This window comes from Pan paniscus, chromosome 4 (assembly GCF_029289425.2).
Source record: "Pan paniscus chromosome 4, NHGRI_mPanPan1-v2.0_pri, whole genome shotgun sequence".
Taxonomy (NCBI): Eukaryota; Metazoa; Chordata; class Mammalia; order Primates; family Hominidae; genus Pan; species Pan paniscus.
In genome coordinates this window covers 174,858,112-174,869,839 of record NC_073253.2, presented here as the reverse complement: position 1 = coordinate 174,869,839, position 11,728 = coordinate 174,858,112, and the positions used below count along the sequence as shown (strand labels likewise).

General features: G+C 51.0%; 1 protein-coding gene across 1 annotated transcript in view; it reads left to right on the top strand.

The window, feature by feature from the left end:
- The window catches only part of RNF130 (ring finger protein 130), a 160,203-nt gene extending 150,888 nt beyond the window's left edge, over window positions 1-9,315 (top strand). The window contains exons 8-10 of the transcript XR_008625486.2: window positions 360-447; window positions 555-5,417; window positions 5,465-9,315. The gene's annotated coding sequence lies outside the window, so the exon portion shown is untranslated. The remainder of the gene's footprint in view (window positions 1-359; window positions 448-554; window positions 5,418-5,464) is intronic.
- Window positions 9,316-11,728: the final 2,413 nt, after the last annotated feature.

Genomic DNA, 11,728 nt, shown 5'->3' with positions numbered 1-11,728 from the left:
CAAACCAGAACAGATGCCCAGATGAGAGGGCTGGGGGGCAGTCCTCCGTAAGATCATGTGCCCAGGAAAAAGTCTTCACGTTTCTAAGTGGAACCCTTTTACGAGCACCAGGCAGCTTTTGCTTTGAGGAGCCCCAGTGGTTAGTCTCTTAGGGATCCGAAGATTGGAACTTAGATGCTTAAAGCCTGCGTGAATTGAAGGATGCCCGCACTTTTTGTATCTCTCTAATAAGAGCCCCATATGAAGGATAGTTAAGAAAATGTCATGCTTCAAAGATAATCTGCATTGTTTCCTCCTAGCCACGTGAGAAACACAGTCCTGGTGACCTATTAAGTCTCTTTCTCTTCTTCCTTTTCCAGGTGGTCACTTCTTTCATCGAAACTCCTTGTCCCCTCGGAGTCTGGTGTATGAAAGTGAATTCTCCACCATCGAACCTTCTTTGGACATGTATGATGAGAACAAAACCTGAATTTTAAACATGGGCTGGCTGTTGGGGTCACTGCTTTTGTGATTTGATTTCTGATCACCTTTCTTATTTTGTATTCTCCTGTCAGCATCCGTTTTGGAAGAATGGCAGCACTTTCCAAGCACAGGTTGGGGTTCAGGGTTAATTTGCAAAGTTCCCCCAAGGTGAGGCTTTGAGGACAGTAGCATTGCCCAGGTGAGCCTTGTGGTATTGAAAACCCGCCCAAGCTGATCATTGAAGGTGGGCGCCCAGCAAGCCTGGCTGTTTCCAGAGAAGAGGCCGGGCCCAGGATTAATGTTGCATTGCAGACGCATCTCTGAACAATCACACGCTGTTCTGCGCCAGGGAAGCTGGGGTTTTTAACATCCTTTTGTGGTCCCTGCTTACGATGCATACTGCCCTGTGGGAGAAGCTTCCTACCCGCGTGGAGTACAGGTGCTGCTCCCTGACCTGGCTCTGGATGTTCCCCTCTCGCTTATTCTACTTCCTGCTGAAGGGCCCCTTCTAAAGGGGGTTGAGAGAAGGCCTTGCCTTTGTATCTCCTCTGAGACTCTGACCACCCACTTCCTGCCAGGGCAGGGCCGTGGGAGACGCAGGCCGTGGGGCCGGGTCTGTGTGCGGGGCCAGGCAGCCGTCTGCGTCGCTGTTTTCCAGCCTCCGTGTTGAGCATGACGTAAAGTGACAAGTGTTTAAGTCAGCACGAAAACACTGAAGGCCCCTCCGTCCCTGCAGCCTGTGAACACGTCTACTCGGCCACCCGTCAGTATAGGGAGTGTGTGTATAGGGAGGTGGCACCCGGGAGCCCAGCCCAGCAGTGTCTCTGGGCACAGTGATTTCAAGGGGGATGGCCAGCAGTTGTGAAAGACAGGATGATCTGGAATGTCTCATTGGGAAGACCAAACCCCCTTCTCGCTGCAGATACCAGATAAGCACCCATCTTCAGTGTCCACTGTGCAGCCCAGTCCTCTCCATCAGCCCCAGCACAGCATGAAGAAGGCACATGAGCACCGGCCGACAGGCTTACAGGACAGGGTGCAGCGGCCAGCATCCCAGGCATCAGGGACATGTGGGATCTTCCCACACACCTGGGGTGACATCGAATTAACATGATGAGAAAATTGCATCTTACCGCTAATCCCAGTACAGAACCACTATGGGCAAATTTATAAAACTAATCTGCACACCCTCTTTGCAAAAGGACACACCTGAGTTGAGTCTGCCTCTCCTCATTGGCATGAGCTTTGTGGGGGCGTGAGGCGCACAGACCCTTGCTGTGAGAACAGGAACCGCAGTCTCCACATGCCCAGGGGTCAGGTCCGACAGCAAACGAAGCAGACGCGTGAATCCCCTGCCCTGTTCTCACTGACTGTGGAATATACGTTTGAAGTGAACACTTGCCATTTTTCCACGTGCAGCTTCTCCTAAAGTGTCTTTTCTCCTAACGCGTCAATAACGCCTCAGACACAGGTGTGCCTGAAGGAAACCTGCAGAGCCCCGGATGGGGACAGGCTTCAGGAGCATTGTCAGAGAGCAGGCAGCGGCATTTCGTTTTCGCTCATTTGAGGCTAGAATGGTGCAGATTTTAAAGGTCTTAGCAGCTTTTGTGTTTTACCTTTTACCAAGGGCTTTGGGGTATTTTTTGTTTTTCTTTTTCTTTATGATAGTCTTCGTACTATAAAAATATTTTCAGTGAGCAACTTCAAGATAGCATCGTTCAGAAAAGCAGGTTTCCCCATTGGGCTCTCAGAGAGAGGGTGAGTCTGCAGGAAGCTGGAGCCCATTTGCTGGAGGTTCCAGACACGCGCCTGCATTTGTATGTGTTTGACCCACCTGAAAGGTAGGAGAGCTCAGTTTGGATCGTTGCCGTGTTGTCTATACCACCTCCTTTTTTCCCAAACCAAAACGCAGATCCTGATGTAGCATTTTCTCCTGATTTGAGGTCTTACCAAGGTGTATACGTTAAATTCCACTCAAGACAGTTTCTTTACTGAAAAGGTATGAAATTACTTGAGAAGAAGTACAAATTTCAGGCCCCTAGAATCTGCCTATTAATATAACATTTGAATTTCTGGGAAATCTGGGGCACACATTCACGGTAGAATAACAAGGAGGCATTGCTTGCAGGGGAGCGTACTCAGAACAGTGCTGTGGATCCTGGCTTGACACCCTTTTCTGGAAAATTGGGGTCACTCTCTGGCTCAGCTACAGAATGGCCTGTCTTTGTCAGGAGGGACACTAACTTCTCATTAAGGCCATGCTCTTCAGGAACAGAGAGGATGATTTGGTTTTTGGTTTCGGGTTTTTATTTTTATTTTTGTTTTTGTTTTGAGACAGTCTCACTCTGTCACCCAGGCTGAAGGGCAGTGGCGCAACCTCGGCTCACTGTAGCCTCCACCTCCTGGGCTCAAGTGATCCTCCCACCTCAGCCCACCGAGTAGCTGGGACCACAGGCACGTGCCACCACGCCCAGCTAATTTTTGGATTTTCTGTAGAGATATGGGACTTTGCCGTGTTGCCCAGGCTGGTCTTGAATTCCTGGGCTCAAGCAATCCACCCCCACCTCGGCCTCCCAAAGTTCCGGGATTCCAGTTCTGAGCCACCATGCCCAGCCAAGAATGGCATTTTTTTTTTTAATCCCAAATAACAGCCTCTTTACTAGCTGCTATGCTGGGGGAAATCCCTGCTAAGTCGGGACCCTGGCAGGAAGTGGCCGGGGCTGCTTGTCCAGTGAGCATTGTGAGGACACACGTCGCCACATGGGCAGCGCTGCCCTGAGGCGCTTGGGGAGCAGCGTTCCGCCTGCTGCAGGTGTGATGGGGTGCGGAGAGTGAGTGCCTCCGTGGCTGCAAGTCTTGCCACCAGCAGTGGTTATTAGGAAATGTATGATAACCTCAGTCATTGTTGAGGGGGGAAGTGTTTGAAGTAAGGAAGAGGCTGAGGAGTCAGCTATTTACACCACACACCCGCCCCCCTGCCTCCAGGGGACTGCTGTGAGCTGGGCCTGTGCCCGGGTGAGGAGAACCATGGGCCTGTGTGGCAGGATCAGCAAGTCTAGGGCCAGGGCAGCCATCAGCATCCTCTGGGAGTTGGTTGTGACTATTGAAATGCAAATGCTTCCGCTTTGGTGATTTTTTTTTTTTTTTTTTTTTTTTTTTGAGACGGAGTCTCGCTCTGTCACCCAGGCTGGAGTGCAGTGGCGCGATCTTGGCTCACTGCAACCTCCGCCTCCCGGGTTCACACCATCCTCCTGCCTCAGCCTCCCGAGCAGCTGGGACTACAGGCACCTGCCACGACGCCCAGCTAATTTTTTGTATTTTTAGTAGAGATGGGGTTTTACCGTGTTAGCCAGGCTGGTCTCGATCTCCTGACCTCGTGATCCGCCTGCCTTGGCCTCCCAAAGTGCTGGAATTACAGACGTGAGCCACCACGCCTGGCCAAGCTTTGGTGACTTTTAACATCCTAAGGGAGGAGTAACCCCTCTTTCCTGTTAATCCAGAGGGAGGGGAGGGAAGGCCAGATAGCCAGGGCTTCCAGCGCAGGAGGCAGAGCTTGGCAGCCACTGGTGGTGGTAAGCACGTCTGCCCAGGGCTGCCTGCCTCTGCCCTCCTCTTGGGAAGACAAGCTCTGCCCCCAGCTAAAAACTCCTCACAACCCTGATGAGCCTTGCTTTTGCAGAGAGGCCCCAGCTCCCAGCTCCCCTGGTGGTCCTCAGGCCTGGCTGCGAGGCACATTCACGAGGCACTGCCTTGAGCACTGAGGTCTGGCACCTGCCGGCTTCCCTGATGCAGCAACAGCCCCAGCTGCCAGTTAGTCTGATGATATTTGGAAAAGTATTTTTAAAAACGAGATTACTGAATTTTACAAGCTTGACATTTTCTATTGGCTTTATAAGCTCTTCTCATGTTTTTATTACCCTCACATCCAATCCATTCGAGCTACATGCTAAATCAAATTGGTATTTTATATTTTTATTTTTTTAGAGACAGGATCTCGCTCTGTCACCCAGGCAGGAGTGCAGTGGCACAGTCATGGCTCGCTGCAGCCTTGACCTCGCCTCAGCCTCCCCAGTAGCTGGGACCACAGGCTCATGCCACCCACGCCCGGCTGAAGCTAGTTTTAACTGAAGAAAACTCAAAGTGTTCTCTCGCTGTTAACCTTTATTATTGAGGCATTGGCTCTGCTATAGGAAAACAAGGAGGTGACGTTAATGTCAGTGGTTGACATTAACCACTGGCAAGTGACAGTGTGGCTCCTTGACAAGTGGTTGCTGCTCATAAATGTCATGAAACAAAAACACTGATTTTAGAGAAGTGGGATTCTACAGTTAATATTGCCAGCAAACTTTTATTAAGCTCTCACTCTGTGCCAAACACATGCTTGAAGTTGGGGTGAATCTGTGACCATTAAGATGTTGGCTGTTCATAGGCACGTTATCAAGCAACTGGGGTGTGAGAGCGAATGATAAGAGGGTGAATCTGGATGAGGAGGGACTTCCAGGGCACAGGTGGAGGAGAGGCATTGCAGCCATAGAGAGGCCCAAGGGAACAGTCAAGACAAGGCGGGGACAGTGGCCAGGAGGCGAGGGCAGCACTTCCTGGGCAGGGAAGGCTTGCCAGGGAGACCAGACTCCTGTCTCTGTTTGGAAAGAAAAGGAACCGCACTGGGGGTCAGGGAGGCTAGGCACGGCACCGGCCTGGGATGCCAGTCCTGCCTGAGGGCCCAAGGCAAAGGGGAAGCATTCACAGACCCCACACCAGGCTCCGACGCCAAGTGGAGGAAGAGGGAGATAGAAGCAGAAGCCTGGGCTTCCAGGCCTGGTGCCTGGGCGGGTGTTGATGGGACCCAGGGAGAGTCCTGTGGGGATACTTTGGGTCTGGGCTGGCAGGGGCTCTGGAAGGAGAGGCATGGAGGTGCGAACCTGGTGCCCAGGTGGAGGTGCAGTGGGGGTGAGGTGGCCGTGCGAACCTGGTGCCCAGGTGGAGGTGCAGTGGGGGTGAGGTGGCCAGGCTGCAGACCCCTGCATCAGAATGCCTGCGAAGCTGTGGGTTTTTTGTTTGTTTGTTTGTTTTATTTCGAGACAGGGTGTCACTCTGTCGCCCAGACTGGAGTGCAGTAGCGCCGTCTCGGCTCACTGCAAGCTCCGCCTCCCAGGATCAAGTGATTCTCCTGCCTCAGCCTCCCGAGTAGCTGGATTTACAGATGCATGCCACCACGCCCGGCTAATTTTTTGTATTTTTAGTAGAAACGAGGTTTCACCACGTTGGCCAGGCTGGTCTCAAACTCCTGACCTCAAATGATCCACCTGCCTCGTCCTCCCAAAGTGCTGGAATTACAGGTGTGAGCCGCACCAGCCTGTTTTTTAATTTTTTTTAGAGACAGGGTCTCACTCTGTTGCCCAGACTGGAGTGCAGTGGTGTCATCTCGGCTCACTGCAGCCTCGACTTCCAGCGCTAAAGCAATCCCCCCACCTCTGCCTCCCGAGTAACCGGGACTACACACGCGTGCCACTACACCAGCTAATTTCTAAAAATTATTTTACAGACGGAGCTTCTCCGTGTTGCCCAGGCTAGCCTCAAACCCCTGGGCTCCAGTGACCCTCCCGCCTTAGCGTCTCAAAGTGCTGGGATTACAGGCATGAGCCACCACGCCCGGTCAGAAGCTGTGTTTTTAAGTGGACATGCCATCTTGTCCTGCTGAAGTATCTCCATGTAATCACAATATCTATGGCACCCAAATCTCCTCCTTCCTCCTCCCTCCCCCAAAACACCCCCACAGGCATGATACCCTCCCATGCGCTGGAGGCAGAATCTCCCAAGGGGAGCTGGCCAGGAGAGGTGTCCCTGAGTTCAGATGGAGGTGGAAGCCAGAGTGGGGCTGGGACCGCCCAGTGACATGAGGATGGGGCTTGGGATAAAGCCCTGGGGACACTGACATTTAAGGTGTGGACAGAAGGAGCTACTGAAGGCGACGGATTTAGAAAAGCAATTGAGTATGATTTCCTTCTTCAAGAAAGGCTGTCCAACTAGCTCTCACTTCCTCTCGTGTGTTCAGTGTCACCCGGAAGCAGAGTTTAATGTGACTAAAGTCAACATTGGCTCACACTGTCACGGAGTGTGGGAAGATGAGTGAGGACTCATCGCAGGGCGATACCCACAGCTTAAAACAGGCACCTTCCCCTCCCAGGTCTGGTTAGGGCAGTTGTTACCTATGAGGGGCGTGGAGTTTTGTCTTGTATTTTGGCCTTGTTGGTAAAGCATTCCAAAGCTTCGACACACCCTCCTTTCAGCCCATTAGGAAAGGCTGTTGATTGTAATATTCACACAGCTCCCTGGGCTATGGTTAAGAGCCTTGCAGAAGGACTGGGAGAAGCCCTGTGTATTTGAAGTATTGTAGCATCAGAAAAAAACACCGGAAGAAGGCAGGTGGGGACAAGGTGCCTATGTCTGCTCCTTGGGATTCCTTTCCTTATTGTCCGAGGCAACTACAGGGAAAGCAAAGCGTGAGCCCCCAAATCCACACCTGGGAGGAACGTTCCCCTTTGCGAGGCATGGGACTGGCTGGCCCTGTGTCTCACGGGGGAAGCAACTACAGGGAAAGCAAAGCATGAGCCCCCAAATCCACACCTGGGAGGAACGTTCCCCTTTGCGAGGCATGGGACTGGCTGGCCCTGTGTCTCACGGGGGCTCTGAGTTTTGGGGTCACACTAGCCTCCTGAGGCCTGGCTGAGAGGGCTGGGTTGGGGGTCAGGAGGCCCCCTGTAGCCACGAAGCTCCTCTGGGGCATTGTTAAAGGTTCACCCTCTTTTTTGTGGGTATCCTGGAAGATCTCAAGAAACTGAGCTTGGAGGAAGAGAGGCCGAGAGGGTCTCCCGCCGCCTGCGTTCTCCGCAGCTGTGGCCCCACAGCCTCCAGTGACCACGGAGGGGAAGGTGCCACCTGCCTTGGCTGCTGAAAGGGTGATGCTCTTATGCCTGAGTCTTGGCTCCTGTGGTCCTGCAGAGACCCTGTGGGGGCCGCCCGGTCGTCACCTGCACTCATCTTGGGTTTTCCTTCCTTTTCCACCCTAAGCTCAAGGTATTTTTTTCCTGTTTTCTTCACTCTAACTTGGGGAAGAAGGAAGATCCTTTATGGAAAAGAAAAAAAAAAGCACCTTTGAACGTCCTGCAACTTGAGTTTTAAGCTTTCAGAAGGATTCGGTGCTTCTGGCCCGCTCAGACCCCCGCCTGGGGTGTGGAGTTCCTCCCGTTGGCCCCGCCTCCCTGTACCACCAAAGCTCTAGGCGGCCCAGCCACCCTGTGAAAGCGGCGCCCGTAGCCAGACGCCAAGGCTGCCGTCCCGAGCCGAGGGTGGCACCTTGCCCAGCACACGTGCATTCTCCTGTGGGAACTCGGGGGGTATGTGGTGAGCAGGCTCCTGTCAGTTGAGGTGGAGGCTCCCGGCCCATCTTTGCTCTCCTCAGGCTGCCCAGCTCCTGGCGGCACATGGTGGCCTGGCAAGGCTGACTTGGCCTCCTCAGTTCCCCACCCATCCGCGGATCATCGCCTTCCCTCGCCGCCTCTCTCTACAGCCACCGACATCTGCGGAGCGTCACAGACTGGTTCTGAGCTGTGGTTTACAAATTTAACCCAACACAGAGTGAATTCAAATTTGCTTTTGGAACAGCCTTTATCTCCAATTAAGTGCAAGTATATTTACACTATGTGATATTAAAGGACTTCTCCAGTGACTGGGAGGTACTGAACCAAGATGTTTTTAAAGAAACAGTGGGGTGAGGTGGTTAGGTAGAATATACCGTCCTGGCCATTTCTCTTCCTTCAGGCGAGTAAGCGCTCCTTCAGCAGAAAGGCTGCGGATTGCTGGCTGTGCTCTGTGGACTGGGCCAGTAGGTGTGGCCCAGGTCCAGGTCCTGGCACCTCTGCTGAGTGCCCAGCCTGAGATGACACGTGCCATCCTGGAGAGAAGCAGAGAGGGTGCTGTCTCCAGGCATTCTCCAGACAGCGTGGGCCTGGCTTGCTGAGCCAGCTGCAGGAGGGGATCTCCTGACTGGGGCTTGGGACCAGATCTGCTGCAGAGAGGCAATAACTCTGTCTAAAAAGAAAACTTGTCCCGTGTGATTACAAAAACAGGAAAAGGCTCCAAGCTAGGAAATGAGATTTGAGGTATGGAGAACATTCTCACCTGATGGAAGCATCCTGTTCCTATACAGGAGGAGGAGCTGGTGCAAGCCCTAGGCCACATATGTCACAGTTGTTTTGGACCCTCCGTAGCTTTTATACTCATAAAATATTAAAGTTGCCCCTTTCATATTTGGGTCATTGAAAGAGCCCACCGTACTCTAGGTTCCTGCTCACTATGCACAACATCTCAGAAGATGGCGTACAAAACTATTTTTCTAACTATAGCACAGGTAATGTGGGGGTGGGGAGGCTTGGGATATACCTAAATGTGGCAAATGATTTATCTTCCACCTTGAGGGATGAAAAGGAAACTATGCACTTGAATTTTAATTAAAATTTTAATTTAATTCATTGGATAGCTTGTGCCAGAAAGAACAGTCAATATTCAAGAAGCAAAACTGACGATTAGCTCAGTTTCGGGCCTCCCTGTCGGGGGAGTTTTCTTGTCTGGAACGCAAACACCTACAAGTAGAGTGTGAGCTGGTTCTTGACAATCAGATCTCATCAACCCTTTGAAATGTTCTGGGCAGCACAGCTCCTCGGTCTGCATGGTTGGTGTAAGTATAATCAAGTAGTGAAATTGTATGGTATATACCTATATGCCAACAGTGTACACCTGTATGTGCAGAATTTGCTGATATAACCATTTCAATAAAAACCTATTGAAAAAGCTGATTTGACCACATGGAGTATTGTTGGTGGTGACGTGTATCACTGAGGACTCTCTTGGTTACAAATGACAGAAAACCCAGCCAAAACTGGCTAACACAAAAGGGGAATGTCATGGCTCCCAAAAGCCAAAATGCCCAGGGGTGCCTATGTCAGGCTTGGTGTGATTTCACCCTCAAATGCTGACACCAAGACACATGGCAACTTTGCTCCTCATTGGGAACCCCATCTCCAGGCTCAGGGTGGCAGTAGCTCCATCAACACAAGAGCCAGTCCCCAGGAGGTGGCCCAGGTCAGGACGGTATTTCCCTGGCCCAACTGACTTGGTTGGAGGCACATGGCCATCACCAGCCAGCCCCTGTGATCACAGATAGAATGCACCGATGGCCTCAGCTGGCATGGGCTCCACCTCCACAGCCCAGGAGTCCATGTGTCTTCACCTGACAGACAAGAGCTGTGCGTTCTAAGGCACGGTTCCCACTGCAGAAAAACAAACGACACTGCACAGACGGGAGAAGTGAATGCTGGGGGCAAAGGCAGCACGTGTCTGACACGTGTGGAAAAGCGCTGGAGCCAGAGGCCGGGCGCAGTGGCTCACGCCTGTAATCTCAGCACTTTGGGAGGCCGAGGCGGGCAGATCACTTGAGGTCAGGAGTTCGAGACCATCCTGGCCAACATGGTGAAACCTCCTCTCTACTAAAAATACTAAAATTAGCCAGGCATGGTGGCACGCACCTGTACTCCCAGCTACTTGGGAGGCTGAGGCAGGAGAATCGCTTGAACTTGGGAGGCAGAGGCTGCAGTGAGCCAGGATCATGCCACTGCACTCCAGCCTGGGCGACAGAGTGAAACTCCGTCTCAAAAATAAAAAAATAAAAAAATTTTTTAAATGGGCAAAGGACATTTCTCCAAATAGACATTTCTCCAAATAAAATATACAAATAACCCAAAAGCCCATCATCAGTCATCAGGGAAATGGAAATCCAAACCACAGCGAGATACCATTTCCCACCCTCTAGAAATGAGCATCAAAAAAAAAAGAAAGACAATAACAAGTGTTGACAAGATATGGAAAAACTAGAACTCTTTTTTTTTTTTTTTTTTGAGACGGAGTCTCACTCTGCTGCCCAAGCTGAAGTTGCAGTGGCGTGATCTCGGCTCACTGCAACCTCCACCTCCCGGGTTCAAGCAATTCTCCTGCCTCAGCCTCCCGAGTAGCTGGGACAAGCATATGCCACCACATCCGGCTAATTTTTGTATTTTTAGTAGAGACGGGGTTTCACTGTGTTAGCCAGGATGGTCTTGATCTCCTAGCCTTGTGATCTGCCCACCTCGGCCTTCCAAAGTGCTGGGATTACAGGCGTGAGCCGCCGTGCCCGGCCTAGAACTCTTATACCCAGCTGGTGGGCATGTGGAATGCTACAGCTGCTTTGGAGCACAGTGTGGTCACTGCTTAAAAAGTTAAACATAGCTGTACCACATGACCCAACAATACCACTCCTCAATATATGCCCAAGAGAATTAAAAACACATATTCACACAAAGACTTGTACACATGTTCATGGCAGCATTATTATAATAGACAAGAGGGGTAAACAATCCAAATGTCCATCCAAATGAATAAAACGCGGTGCATCCATACCATGGGGTACTATTCAGCCATAAGGAGGAATGAAGCATCAATACATGCTACAACGTGGGTGAACCTCGAACACATGATGGGAAGTGAAAGAAGACAGACACAAAAGACCACATATTGTAAGGTTCCATTTATATGAAGAAATGGCTAGAATGGGAAAAATGTACAGAGATAAAATAGATTGATGGTTGCCAGGGCAAAGCCGGGGGGAAGTGGGGAATGGCAGCTAATGGGTAAGGGGTTTCTTTTGACTTGATAAAAATGTTCTGGAATTAGTGATGATGGATGCCCAGCCTAGTGAATATACTAAAAACCACTACGTTTTGCACTTTAAAAGAGTGAACGTTATGGAATGTGACATATCTCAGAAAATCAAAAAGAAGTAAGCTTAGCACGCACATACTAAGTGATCGATAAATGTTTGTTCTTTTTCTTCTTATAAAAAATCATTCTCGAGGAGTGGTCTCCAGGTCAGCAGCATCAACATCACCTAGGAACGAGTTAGCAGTGCAAACACCCTGGGAGGGAGGGGGCAGCAACCTGTGTGGCTGTTTTTTGTTTTGTTTTGTTTTCAGATGGAGTCTTGCTATATTGCCCTGGCTGATTTTGAACTCCTGGCCTCAAGTGATCCCACCACCTCAGCCTCCCAAGTGGCTGGGACTACAGCAGCCTGTTTGAATCAGCCTTCCAGGTGATCCTAATGTATACCCAATTTGAGAACCACTGGAATTAAGGAACAAGACAACTCTTTACCTCCTCTCAGGGTGTTAAAAAGTGC